The following is a 9,404-nucleotide window of genomic DNA, read 5'->3' as shown; positions in this document are numbered from 1 at the left end:
TACAGGGTGCTCTTTGTTTTGGATTATTTACAGGGGGCTCTGTTTTAGGGTTTCTTTACAGAGGTCTGTGTGTTTTCTGGTTTTTGACTGGGTTCTCTGTCTTTTGCATTTTCCTTCCCGAGGGACCTTTCTTAGCTTATATTTAAAGGGGTCTCTGTGTTTGAGTGTATTTACAGGGGGCTCTTTTTCGCGTTTGTTTAAACGAGATTCCGCATCGGAGATTACTTCCAGAAGGCTTTGTGTTTCATGGTTCATTTACAGGGATGTCTATGTTTTAGGCATTATTTACAGTGAGCTCCGTGTTTTACAGTTAATTGAAAGGGGTCTCTGTCTTCAGGTTTCTAAACAGGGTCTGTGGGCCTTTGGGTTTCTGTACCGGAGACCTATGTCTTCGGTTTTTTTTTTTTTTTTTTTTTTTTTTTTTTTTTTTTTTAAGGCTATGGTTAGTGTAGGGATGAGGCTTGCGTTATAGGGCTGAGGGTAGGTGTCAGGGCTGAGGCTAGAGTTAGACGTGAGGTTCGGGTCAGCGTTGGGACTGAGGGTTATGGTTTGGGTTCAGCCTGAGGTTAGGATTTGGGCTGAGGTTGGAATTAGGGTTCACATGAGGGTTGGCGTTTGGGCTGAATCTAGGGTGATGGTTACGGCTAGCGTTATTTCTGAGGGTAGTATGGAAGAAAGCAGCTTCACATACCCAGAGGAAGAGCTAGAGTGAGAGAAACTGCGTATTCTACAGGAGACACGGGAAGTATTGTGAACTTAACAGGTCAAATAATATTACAGATTCGTTTACAATTAGAGATTATTGTCCTGAGGGATGCCTCATTGTCAGAGGGTCTGCCTGAGGCTGTCCCACCCTGTTGTAGGTCAGTACAGAAGGAGTGAAACATTGTCAGAGGGTGAAATTCAGGACTTTACCATTTACTGTATAAATCCTGCCTTGGTTTGACTTTCCAAAGTGCACACCTGTATCAGTATACAGCTGTATTTACCAATCCTCAGCGCACATCCCCATCTGATCCACAAGCCTCTGTAAATTTTGATTATCTTCTTTGCTATCAATGACATCTCCTACTTTTGCATTATCAGTCTGAAGCATTTTAGACTAACCAGCATCAAAAATCAAGTCATTTGATGAAGTTGACATTTTTGACTTCTGTAGTGCTCATCTCACTGAAATAAGCATATTTTGTCAAACCAGCCTCAAAAGTTATGTCCTTTGGTGAAGTTGAGATTTTAGTCTTCTGATATGCTTAATTCGCTGAAATAAGCATGTTAGACAAAACAACATCAAAAGTTCAGTCATTTTGTGAAGTTGAGATGTTGATCTTCTGAAGTGTTTACCTCATGAAATAAGCATTTCATTCAAACCAACATCAAAAACTAACATTTTTGGTGAAGTGAGATATTGGTCTTGTGAAGTGCTTTTCTGAGTTAAACAAGCATGTTAGTCAAAACTGCATCAAAAATTAAGTCAGACGGTGAAGTTGAGATTTTTGATTTCTGAACTGCCAATCTCACTCAAATAAGCATGTTCGTCTCACCAACATCAAAACTTGAGTAATTTTGTGCAGTTCAGATTTTGGTCTTCTGAAGTGTTTATCTGACTGAAATCAGCATGTTAGTCAAAACAGCATCAACATTGAAGTCATTTGGTGAATTTGAGATTTTTGATATTTGATGCTGGTTAGACTAAAATGCTTATTTCAGTGAGTTAAGCACTTGAGAAGACTAAAATCTGAACTTCACCAAATGACTCAATTTTTCATGTTGTTTTGAGTAACATGCTTATTTGAGTGAGATAAGGTCTTCAGAAGTTAAAAATCGCAACTTCACCCAATGACTCAACTTTGGATTTTTTTTTTTAAATAACGTGCTTATTTCAGCGGAGTTAAGCAGTTCAGAAGGCAAAAATCTCAACTTCACAAAATGATTTAATTTTTGATGCTGGTAGGATTAAAATTCTTATTTTAGCGAGATTAGCACTTCAGAAGACAAAAATCTGAACTTCACCAAATGACTCAATTTTTGATGTTAGTTTGACCAACATGTTCATTTCAGCGAATTAAGCACTTCAGAAGATCAAAATCTCAACTTCACCAAATGACACAAATTTTGATGTTGTTTTGAGAAACGTGCTTATTTCAGCGAGACAAGCACAGCAGAAGACCAAAATCTCAACTTCAAACAGACACTCAACTTTTTATGCTGTTTTGACAACATGCTTATTTCAGTCAGATAAGCACTTCAGAAGAAAAATATCTGAACTTCAATAAATGACTAAATTTTCATGTTGAATTGACTAACAGGCTTCCTCCAGTGAAATAAGCACTTCAGAAGTGAAGAATCTCGACTTCACCAATCTCGACTTTACACAACTTATGATGTTGTTTTGAGGAACATGCATATTTGAGTGGGATAAGCACTTCAGAAGACCAAAATCTGAACTTCAATAAATGACTCAAATTTTGATGTTGGAGTGATTGCAGACTTCGTCCAGTGAAATAAGCACTTCATAAGTGAAGAATCTCGATTTCAGCAAATGACGCAACTTTTGATGCTGGTCGTATTAACATGCTTCTTTCAGTGAGTTCAGCACATCAGAAGGCCAAAATCTGAACTTCACAAAGTGACTCAACTTTTGATGTTATTTTGACTAACATGCATATTTGAGTGAGAAAAGCACTTCAGAAGTCAAAACTCTCAACTTCACCAAATGACATAATTTTTGATGCTGGTTGGACTAAAATTCTTATTTCAGCGAGATAAGCACTTAGGAAGACAAAAATCGGAACTTCTCCAAATGACATCATTTTTTGATGTTAATTTGACCAATATGCTCATTTCAGCGAGTTAATCACTTCAGAAGATCAAAATCGCAACTTCACCAAATGTCACAACGTTTGATATTTGACTAACGTGCTTATTTCAGCGAGATAAGCATAGCAGAAGACCAAAATCTCAACTTCAACAAGACACTCAACTTTTGATGCTGTTTTGACAACGTGCTTATTTCATTGGGAAAAGCACTTCAGAATACCAAAATCTGAAATTCACTAAATGGCTCAAATTTTGATGTTGGATTAACTGACAGGCTTCCACAAGTGAAATAAGCAAATCAGAAGTGTAGAATCTCGACATCACCAAATGACTCAAGTTTTGATGTTGGTTCGACTGACATGCTTATTTGAGTGAGATAAGCCCTTCAGATGCCAAAAATCTGAACTTCACCAAATGAATCAACTTTAGATATTGTTTTGACTAACATGCTGATGTGAGTGAGATAAACACTTCAGTAAGCAAAAATCGGAACTTCACCAAATGACTCAATTTTTGATGTTAATTTGACTAACACGCTCATTTCAGCGAGTTAAGCACTTCAGAAGACTAAAATCTCACCTTCACCAGATGGCCGAACTTTTGATGCTGGTTAAATTAAAATGGTCCTTTCAGCGAGTTAATCAACTCAGAAGCCAAAAATCTGAACTTCACCAAATGACACAATTTTTTATGTTCGTTTGACCAACGTGCAACGACCAACAGCGAGATAAGCGTATCAGAAGACTAAAATATCAACTTCACCAAAGGACATAAATTTTGATGCTGGTTGGACTAAAATGCTTATTTCAGTGAGGTGAGCACTATAGAAGTCAAAAATCTCAACATTATCAAATGACTTGATTTTTGATGCTGGTTTGATTAAAATGTTTAATTCAGTGAGTTGAGCACTTGAGAAGACTAAAATCTGAACTTCACCAAATGACTCAATTTTTAATGTAGTTTTGACTAACATGCTTATTTGAGAGAGATAACCAATTCAGATGTCAAAAATCTCAACTTCACCAAATGACTCAACTTTTGATGTTGTTTTGAACAATGTGCTTATTTCACGAGTTAAGCAGTTCAGAAGGCAAAAATCTCAAATTTACCAAATGACTTAATTTTTAATGCTGGTTGCATTAAAATGCTTATTTCAGCAAGTTAAGCACTTCAGAAGATCAAAATTGGAACTTCACAAAATGACAGCTTTGATGTTGGTTAAACTAACATGCTTATTTGAGTGAGATAAGCACTTCAGAAGTCTAAAATCTCAACTTCACCAAATGACTCAACTTCAGATGTTGTTTTGACTAACATGCTTACGTGAGTGAGATAAGCACTTCGGAAGACAAAAATATTAACTTCACCAAATGACATAATTTTTGATGCTGGTTGGAATAAAATTCTTATTTCAGAGAGATAAGCGCTTCAGAAGACAAAAATCTCAACTTCACCAAATGACATAAATTTTGATGCTGATTTGACTAAAATGCTTACTTCAGTGAGATAAGCACTTCAGAAGACCAAAATCTGAACTTCACCAAATGACTTAATTTTTTATTCTGTTTTGAATGACATACTTTTTTCACTCAGATAGGCACTTCAGAACACCAAAATCTGAACTTCACCAAAAGACTCAAGTTTTGATGTTGGTTTGACTAACATCCTTATTTGAGTGAGATAAGCACTTCAGAAGGCAAAAATCTCAACTTCACCAAATGACTCAACTTCAGATGTTGTTTTGACTAACATGCTTACGTGAGTGAGATAAGCACTTCGGAAGGCAAAAATCTTAACTTCACCAAATGACATAATTTTTGATGCTGGTTGGAATAAAATTCTTATTTCAGCGAGATATGTACTTCAGAAGACAAAAATCGGAACTTCACAAAATGACTCAAGTTTTGATGTTGGTTAAACTAACATGCTTATTTGAGTGAGATAAACTCTTCAGAAGTCAAAATTCTGAACTTGACGAAATGACTTAATTTTTGATGTTGTTTTGACGAACGTGCTTATTTCAGCGAGATAAGCATATCAGGAGACTAAACTCTCACCTTCACCAAAGGACAGTACTTTTGATGCTGGTTGGACTAAAATGCTTATTTCAGTGAAATGAGCACGACAGAAGTCAAAAATCTCAACTTCATCAAATGACTTGATTTTTGATGCTGGTTAGACTAAAATGTTTAATTCAGTGAGTTAAGCACTTGAGAAGACTAAAATCTGATCTTCACCAAATTACTCAATTTTTAATGCTGTTTTGACTGACATGCTTATTTGAGTGAGATAACCAATTCAGAAGTCAAATATCTCAACCTCACGAAATGACTCAACATTTGACGTTTTTTTGAGTAACATGCTTGTTTCAGCGAGTTAAGCATTTCAGAATGCAATAGTATCAACTTCACCAAATAACTCACCTTCAGATGTTGTTTTGACTAACATGCTTATGTGAGTAATATAAGCACTTCGGAAGGCAAAAATCTCAACTTCACCAAATGACATAATTTTTGACCCTGGTTGGAATAAAATTCTTATTTCAGAGAGATAAGCACTTCAGAAGACAAAAATCTCAACTTCACCAAAGGACATAAATTTTGATACTGATTTGACTAAAATGCTTACTTCAGTGAGATAAGCACTTCAGAACACCAAAATCTGAACTTCACCAAAAGACTCAAGTTTTGATGTTGGTTTGACGAACGTCCTTATTTGAGAGAGATAAGCACTTCAGAAGTCTAAAATCTCAACTTCACCAATTGACTCAACTTTAAATGTTGTTTTGACGGACATGCTTATGTGAGTGAGATAAGCACTTCAGAAGGCAAAAATTTCAACTGCACCAAATGACATAAATTTTGATGCTGGTTGGATTAAAATTCTTATTTCAGCGAGATAAGCACTTCAGAAGACAAAAATCGGAACTTCACCAAATGACTCAATTTTTGATGTTAATTTGACTAACATGCTCATTTCAGCGATTTCAGCACTTCAGAAGAGCAAAATCTGAACTTCACCAGATGACTCCAGTTTTGATATTTGTTAGACTAACATGCTTATTTGAGTGAGATAAGCACTTCAGAATTCAAAAATCTCAACTTCATCAAACGACTTAATTATTGATGCTGTTTTGACGAACACGCTTATTTCACTCAGATAATCACATCGGAAGGCCAATATTTCAACTTCTCCAAATGAGTTAGTTTTTGATGTTGGTTGGAATGACATGTTGATTTCTTTGAGACAAGCACATCAGAAGATCAAAATCTCAACTTCACCAAATGACTCCACTTTTTATGTTGTTTTGACGAACATGCATTTTTGAGTGAGATAAACAGTTCAGAAGTCAAAAATCTCAACTTCACCTGACCTAATTTTTAATGCTGTATTGACTAACATGCGTATTTCAGTGAGATGAGCACTTCAGAAGTCAATAATCAGAACTTCACCGAAGGAAACTTTGGACGCTGTTTGGACTAAAATGCTTATTTCAGTGAGATAACCACTGAAGAAATCAAAAATCTCAACTTCACTGTCTGACTTAATTTTTAATGCTGCTATGACTAACATCCTTATTTCACTCAGATAAGCACTTCAGAAGACCAATATCTCACTTCACTAATTGAGTTAGTTTTTGATGTTGGTTTGAATGACATTTTTATTTCATGAGGCAAGCACTTCAGAAGATCAAAATCTCAGTTTCACCAAATGACTTAACTTTTGATGTTGTTTTGTCTAAAATACTTATTTCAGCTAGTTTGAAACTTCAGAAGGTGAAAACCTCAAATTCACCAAATACCACAACTTTTGATGCTGGTTCGTTTAAAATGCTTATTGTAACGAGTTGAACTCTTCAGAATACCAAAACCTAAAGTTCACCTTATGACTGTAGTTTTGATGATGTTTGACTAACATGCTTAGTTGATTGAGAGAAACATTTCAGAAGTCAAAAATCTCAACTTCACCAAATGACCCAACTTTTGATGTCGTTTTAAATAACGTGCTTAATTCAGCGAGTTAAGAACATCAGAAGACCAAAATCTCAATTTCATGGAGACACTCAATTGTTGATGCTGGTTTGACCAAAATGCTTATTTCAGCGCTAGATAAGCATAACAGAAGTCAAAAATCCCAACTTCACCAAATGATTTATATGTTGAGGCTATTTTGACTGAGATGCCGATTTCATTCACATTAGCACTTCAGAAGACCAAATTCTGAACTTCACCAAATGACTCAAGTTTTGATGTTGGTTGGACTGACATGCTTATTTGAGTGAGATAAGCTCTTCAGAATGCAAAAATCTCAACTTCATCAAACGACTTTATTACTGATGCTGTTTTGACTAACACGCTTATTTCACTCAGATAATCACCTCGCAAGACCAATAATTCAACTTCACCAACTGAATTGGTTTTTGATGTTGGTTTGAATGACATGTTGATTTCATGAGGCAAGCACTTCAGAAGGCTAAAACTTCAACTTAACCAAATAACACAACTTTTGATGCTGGTTAATTTGAAATGCTGATAGTGGCGAGTTAAACTCTTCAGAACACCAAAACCTGAAATTCACCAAATGACTGTTTTGACGAACGTGCTTGTTTCAGCGAGATAAGCATATCTGAAGACTGAAATTTCAACTTTACCAAAGGACATAACTTTTGATGCTGGTTTGAATTTAATGCTTATTTCCATCAGATGAGCACTACAGAAGTCAAAAATCTCAACTTCATCAAAAGACTGGATTCTTGATGCTGGTTCGACTGAAATGCTTATTTCAGTGAGTTAAGCACTCGAGAACTAAAACCTGATTTTAACCAAATGACTCAATTTTTAATGTTATTTCGACCAACATGCTCATTTGAGTGAGACAAGGACTTCAGAAGTCAAAAATTTCAACTTCACCAAATGACTAAACTTTTGATGTTGTTTTGAATAACATGCTTATTTCAGTGAGATGAGCACTTTAGGAAACCAAAATCAGAACTTCACCAAATGACTCAAGTTTTGATGTTGGTTAGACTAACATGCTTATTTCAGTGAGATAATCACTTCTCAAGTCAAAAATCTCAACTGCACCAAATGACTTAATATGTATTGCTGTTTTAACTAGCATGTTTATTTCAGTACGAGAAGCACTTCAGAAATCCAAAATCTGAACTTCACGAAATGACTCCAGCTTTGATGTTGGATTGACTAACAGGCTTCCTCCAGTGAGATAAGCACTTCAGAAGTGAAAAATCTCGACTTCACCGAAGGATTCAACTTATGATGTTACTTTGATTAACACGCATATTTGAGTGAGATAAGCACTTCAGAACGAAAAAAGTTCAACTTAACCAAATGACTTAATTTTTCATGCCGGTTGTACTAAAATGCTTACTTCACAGAGTTAAACACTTCAGAAGACAAAAATCTGAACTTCACCAAATAAATCGTTTTTTTTTTGATGTTGGTTTGACTAATATGCTAACATCAGTGAGATAAGCACTTCAGAAGTCCAAAATCACAACATCACCAAATGACTCAGCGTTTGGTGTTGTTTTGGCTAACGTGCTTATTTCAGCGAGATAAGCATATCAGAAGACTAAAATCTCACCTTCACCAAATGACCTCACTTTAGACACAGGTTTGCTTAAAATTCTTATTTCAGTGGGATAAGCATTTCAGAAGTCAAAAATCTCAACTTCACCAAATGACTCAACGTTTGATGGTGTTATGACGACCATGCTTATTTCAGCGAGTTAAGCACGTCAGAAGACTAAAGTCTCAAACTGACCAAAGTACCTAACTTTTGATGCTGATTTGACTAAAATGCTTACTTCAGTGAGATAAACACTGCAGAATACCAATATCTCACTTCACCAAAAATGTTAGTTTTTGATGATGGTTTGAATGACATGCTTATTTCAGCGAGTTAAGCTCTTCAGAAGGCTAAAATCTCAACTTCACCAAATGACACAACTTTTGATGCTGGTTGGTTTAAAATGCTTATTTCAGCGATTTAAGCTCTTCAGAACACCAATACCTGAACTTCACCAAATGAATCTAGTTTTGATGATGGTTTGACTAACATGCTTATTTGAGTGAGAGAAGCATTTCAGAAGTCAAAAATCTCAACTTCAATAAATGAGTCAACATTTGATGTTGTTTTGACGAACATGCTCATGTCAGCGAGTTCAGCACTTCAAAAGGCTAAAATCTCAACTTCACCAAATGACATAACTTTTGATGCTTTTTGTTTTAAAATACTTATTTCAGCGTGTCAAGCTCTTCATAAAACCAAAACCTGAACTTCACCAAATGTCTCTAGTTTTGATGATGGTTTGACTACCATGCTTATTTGAGTGAGATAAGCATTTCAGAAGTCAAAAATCTCAACTTCACCAAATGACTCAACGTTTGATGTTGTTTTGACTAACGTGCTTGTTTCAGCGAGATAAGCATGTCAGAAGACTGAAATTTCAACATTACCAAAGGACATAACTTTTGATGCTGGTTTGAATTAAATGCTTATTTCCGCCAGATGAGCACGACAGAAGTCAAAAATCTCAACTTCATCAAAAGACTGGATTCTTGATG

Source organism: Rhincodon typus, chromosome 50 (assembly GCF_021869965.1).
Source record: "Rhincodon typus isolate 14 chromosome 50, sRhiTyp1.1, whole genome shotgun sequence".
Classification (NCBI taxonomy): Eukaryota; Metazoa; Chordata; class Chondrichthyes; order Orectolobiformes; family Rhincodontidae; genus Rhincodon; species Rhincodon typus.
Note: the sequence above shows the minus strand (reverse complement) of the source record.